The sequence below is a fragment of the Theropithecus gelada genome, chromosome 3 (assembly GCF_003255815.1).
Source record: "Theropithecus gelada isolate Dixy chromosome 3, Tgel_1.0, whole genome shotgun sequence".
In the NCBI taxonomy this organism is placed as follows: domain Eukaryota; kingdom Metazoa; phylum Chordata; class Mammalia; order Primates; family Cercopithecidae; genus Theropithecus; species Theropithecus gelada.
In genome coordinates this window covers 1,284,634-1,290,520 of record NC_037670.1, presented here as the reverse complement: position 1 = coordinate 1,290,520, position 5,887 = coordinate 1,284,634, and positions in this window count along the sequence as shown.

The following is a 5,887-nucleotide window of genomic DNA, read 5'->3' as shown; positions in this document are numbered from 1 at the left end:
AAAAAAAAAAAAAAAAAAAAAAAAAAAAAGGAAAGAAAAGAAATACAAGTTTTTTTGTTTTGTTTTGTTTTGTTTTGTTTTTTGAGATGGAGTCTCGCTCTGTCGCCCAGGCTGGAGTGCAGTGGACAATTTCGACTCACTGCAAGCTCCACCTCCTGGGTTCACGCCATTCTCCTGCCTCAGCCTCCCAAGTAGCTGGGACTACAAGTGCCGGCCACCATGCTCGACTAATTTTTTGTATTTTTAGTAGAGACGGGGTTTCACCGTGTTAGCCAGGATGGTCTCGATCTCCTGACCTTGTGATCCACCCGCCTTGGCCTCCCAAAGTGCTGGGATTACAGGTGTGAGCCACCGCGCCCAGCAGAAATACAAGTTTTTATCACTTTGTGAGTATAGTCAAGTTTGAGGAGAAATAGACAAGAATAAAAGAGCACTGAATAATGAGAGTAAGTGGCTGGTTAGGCCCAGTTGCTGGCTAAGTTGCTTCTGAAAAATTCATTAGTAAAGTTACAGCTCTAGGGACAGTCATGCAGTCAAAGAATGAATGCTAAATTCATTACAAATGCCCATGGTCTTTCTTTACATGCCTTCTAGTGAAAAACTCCTAAGTGCCTAAATAGCAAGTCTGCAATGATAGCAGCTGTTTATTAAAGACTACAAAAAAGAAATGGAGGCTGGGCATGGTGGCTCATGCCTGTAATCCCTGCACTTTGGGAGGCTGAGGCAGGCAGATCACCTGAGGTCAGGAGTTCAAGACCAGCCTGGCCAACATGGTGAAACCCCATCTCTACTAAAAATACAAAAATTAGATGGGTGTGGTGGCGGGCGCCTTAATCTCAGCTACTCAGGAGGCTGAGGCCTGAGAATTGCTTGAACCCAGAAGGTGGAGGTTGCAGTGAGGCAAAATTGCGCCATTGCACTCCAGCCTGGGCGACAAAAGCAAGACACTGTCTTTTTATTTTTTAAAGCATCTTTTTCAAGAATGACATAGTGTTTCATGATAAAGAAGCCTTAATTTTGCATTTGTTCAAGTATTGATTCCATTTAGCAAATATGACAACAGACTTGGATAAAGTGCAAACAACACAATTTCATTTTCTCCTTAATCAAAACTGATTAGGTAGTCTAATATCAATTCTGATCTTATTAAAAACTGATAAGATAAAAAAATTAGGGAATGATGGAGCCAATAAGATGTTACAACCTGTTCCAAGGAGAATTCCAAAACCCACACATATCTGAGACCATTAAGTATGATGAAATATATTTGATTACTATATTTAAAAATAAACTGATTATATAGCCAATAACAATTGGGCAGGGGTCTCCTCATCCACAGCCACACAATGTGGCTCTGCGGTTGCAAGGCCTGCATAGCCTAGAAGGGACTGCTCTGACTTAAAATTTCACTTCATTCATATTTGTATTTTGAGACAGGGTCCTGCTCTGTCACCCAGGCTGAAGTGCAGTGGTATAATCATAGATCACTACAGCTTTGACCAACTAGGCTCAAGAGATCATCCTGCCTCAGCTGCACCAGTACCTGGGAATACAGGCAAGTATCACCATATCAGGCTTTTTAAAAAAAATTTTTATAGAGAGAGAAGTCTTGCTATGAGCTGGCCTCAAACTCCTAGCCTCAAGAGATCTGCCCACCTCAGCCTCCTGAGTAACTGGGGTCATAGGTACACACTACCATGCCCGGCTATATTTATTTTATTTTATTAAATTTCTTTTTTTCATTTTTGTAGAGAGGAGGTCTTGCTATGTTGCAAGGCTGTTCTCGAACTCATGGCCTTGAAACATACGCCCATCTCTGCCTCTCAAACTGTTGGAACTATAAGTGTGAGCCACTGCACCTGGCCTGACTTGAGATTTCTTTAATCTAGCATCCTTTACTTGGTAGGATTGGGAAAGGCAGCAGTGTTTTTTAAAATTACTTAATAATTCAATTAGAACCAAACTCAACCTTGACTCCTGCCTTCTCTCACAGCTCACATCCAGTCTGTCAGGAAATCCTATTGACTGACTTCATCTTCCACCTGAATATTGCCACACTTTAGACCCCCTGCTTCTACCCAAATCTTCCCACAGTCTTTCTCAACTCAGCAGCCAGGGAGGTGCTTTTAAATCAGGAAAAAGATCACGTTGCTTCTCTGCTGAGAACCGCCCCACTCCACCCCCCACCCCCACGGTTCCCATTTCGGTCAGAGTAAAAGCCAAAGCCCCAGCAATAGCCTCCAGTGCTTACACGATCTGTACTGATCGCAGCCCAGCAACTCCCTGGCTCCTCCCCTACTTCTCTCTCTGTATCTCTTTGCCCCTCTGGCCTCCTTCCAGAGCCTCAGACACACCAGAGAGTTTCCTCCTAATGCCTTTATCCTGTTGACTCAGCCTACAGTGCTCTTCTCTCAGCACCTTGGCCAGCTCCATCGCCTGCTTCAAACTTTTGCTCAATTTTCACTTATGAGGCCAAACCTGACCATTCTACTTAACATTGCCATCTGTCCCCATTCCCACCATGCTCCTTTCTTTCTTTTTCTTTTTCTTTCTCCTTCCTTTCCTTTCCTTTCCTTCTTTCTTTCTTTTCTGACAGGGTCTTGCTCTATTGCCCAGGTTGAAGTACAGTGGTGCAATCACAGCTCACAGCAACCTCAACCCCTTAGGCTTAAACAATCCTCCAGGCTCAGTCACCCTAGGAGCTGAGACTACAGGTGCATGCCACAACACCTGGCAAATTTTTTTTTTTTTTTTTTTTTTTTTTTTTTTTGAGACAGTCTTACTCTATCGCCTAGGCTAGAGTGCAATGGCGTGATCTTGGCTCACTGCAACCTCTGCCTCCCGGATTCAAGTGATTCTCTGCCTCAGCCTCCCGAGTAGCTGGGATTACAGGTGCCCACTACCACACCTGGCTAATTTTTGTATTTTTAGTAGAGACGCGGTTTCACCATCTTTGCTAGGCTGGTCTTGAACTCCTGACCTCGTGATCCACCCCACCTTGTCCTCCCAAAGTGCTGGCATTACAGGCGTGAACCACCACACCTGGCCTTTTCTTTAAAATTTTTGTAGACATGAAGTCTCACTATGTTGCCCAGGCTGGTCTTAAGCTCCTGGGCTTGAGCAATCTTCCCACCTCAGCCTCCCAAAGTTCTGGGATTACAGGTATGAGCAACCGCCCCTGGCTTCATGTTCATTTCTTCTTGCGCTACAACAAACTACCCTATGTTTAGTGGCTTAAAACCCCACAAATCTACCATCTTACAGTTCTGGGGGCCAGAAGCCCAACTAGGTCTATTAAAGCTAAAGACAAGGTGTCAGAGGGGCTGCCTTTTCCAGTTTCTAGAAGCCACCCCCATTCCTTGACTCACCTTGAAGATGGCCCCTGACTCCATCTTCAAAGCCAGAAGTGCGGCATCTTCAAATCTCCCTCTCTGACCTCTTTTTCCATCACCACATCTTCTTCTCTAATTCTGACTCTCCTACCTCCTTTCTCTTATAAAGATCCTTGTGATTGGTGGGCATGCTGGCTCCCACCTGTAATCCCAACACTTTGGGAGACCAAAGATGAAGGAATGCTTGAGACCAAGAGTTCAAGATCAGCCTGGGCAACACAGCAAGACCTTGTCTTTACAAAATTAAAATTAAAATCAGCTGGGCATGGTGATGCATGCCTGTAGTCCCAGCTACTGGAGAGGCTAAGGTGGGAGGATTGCTTTAGCCTAGGAGGTCAAGGCTGCAGTGAGCTATGATCACATCACTGCACTCCAGCCTGGGTGGGAGAGTGAGACTCTGTCTCAAATATAAGAAAAGAAATATATATTTGGTTTTTGCCCCGGTTCCTGGCACAAAGTTTCTAAAGCTCTTATAAAGTCCTTAGTGACAGAGGTAATAGGAGCATCTTCTGTTTTAATTTTTGGTCTTAGTCCCAGGTTCCTGACACAAGGGCCTCTAAGTTCTTTCAGATCGCAGCATGGTAAGAAAGCATGTGGGATGCTGTTGAAATGCCTGGGTGGCTGGAAGCTCCTAGACTGCTTCAGAAGGGCTGGTTGCCAGAGGAATCAACCACATTTTTTTTTTTTTAAACGGAGTTTGGCTCTCGTAGCCCAGGCTGGAGTGTAATGGGACAATCTCGGTTCACTACAACCTCCACCTCTGGGCTTCAAGTGATTCTCCTGCCTCAGCCTCCTGAGTAGCTGGGATTACAGGCATGTGCCACCATGCCTAGCTAATTTTTGTATTTTTAGTAGAGACAGGATTTCTTCATGTTGGTCAGGCTGGTCTTAAACTCCTGACTTCAGGTGATCTGCCCACCTTGGCCTCCCAAAGTGCTGGGATTACAGGCATGAGCCACCGTGCCTGACCCCAACCACATTTTTTGAGGCTTGGAAATTTCAGTCTCACCCACTGAGCTCCAGGAGGCAAAAGGGGCTGGAGATTGACTTAACCACTAACGGCCAATGATTTTATCAATCATGCCTCCATAAAAACCCTAAACAACAGGATTTGGAGAGCTTCCGTGTTGCTGCACATGAGGAGGTGCTGGCAGGGTAGTGTGCCCAAGAGAGGGCATGGAAGCTCTGTGACCCTCCCTACTTGCCTTGCCCTGTGCATCTCTTTCATTGGCTGTTTCTGAGATGTAGCCTTTACATTGAACCAGTAATAGAAAATAAACTGGCCAGATGTGGTGTCTCATGCCTGTAATCCCAGCACTTTCGGAGGCAGAGGTCGGGGAATCACTTGAGCCCAGGAATTTGAGAACAGCCTGGGCAATGTAACAAGACTCCATCTATACAGAAAAATAAAATAAATTAGCCAGATGTGGTGGTGGGAAACTTGTAATTCCAGCTACTTGAGAGGCTGAAGCAGGAGAATCACTTGAGCCCTGGAGGTTGAGGTATCAATGAGCTATGATTGCACCACTGCACTTGAGCCTGGGCAATAGAGAGAGACCCTGTCTCTTAAAAAAAAAAAAGAAAAGAAAAACTGTTTTTCTAAGCTCTGTGAGTTGTTCTAGCAAATAATTCAACCTAAGAAGAAGGTCATGGGAACCCCTGATTTCTAACTGGTTGGTCAAAATACAGGTGACAACCTAGGACTTGCAACTGGCATCTGAAGTGAGGGTGGTCTCGTGGGACTGAGCTCCTAATCTGTGGGGTCTGCACTAACTCCAGGTAGTGTCAGAATGGAATTGTGGGATACGCAGTTGGTATCCAGAGAGTTGGAGAATTGGTGTAGAAGCTCTGCACACACATTTGGTCAGAAGTGTGTGAGTAGAAACATGGATTTTTCTCTCACCTGTCTACCTGCTTAACTGCATAGGAGAGACAATGCATGCTGCTCATGGAAAAAGCAAGCATTAAAGTCAAACAAGACCCAATATTTGACTCAGTCTTAATATCCAGGTGAGCTTGGGCAAATCACTTATTATCCCCAAGTCTTCATCATTTTGTGTGTAAAATGGGGATAACTGTGGCACCTACCTGTGATTTTGCGAGAACTAATGAAATACTATGCTTGATGTTATTGTGATTATTATACCTACTCCAAACTATCTGACAAGGACAGTGATGCATGATAACATCAACAGATTAGAAATTGTAATGAGTTCTCTCAGGCAAAATTCCATACAAGCAAATTACCGTCTCTCCAAAGCATTCCCACCATACTTAATTCACCACTCCCTGAACAAAATGTGCCATCTTCATTGTCCAGGTCTCTACAGTGCTGGTTTCCCTGCCTGGGCAGCTCCCTCCATCCCATCCCAGCCCATTCCCCATCCCTCCACCTCCCCCTTCCCTCTCCACTCTCATACAACTCTTCCTCATCTTTCAGGACTTGGCTTCAATGTCACCTTAACTGGAAGCTTCTCTCACCCTCCAGAAGAGCT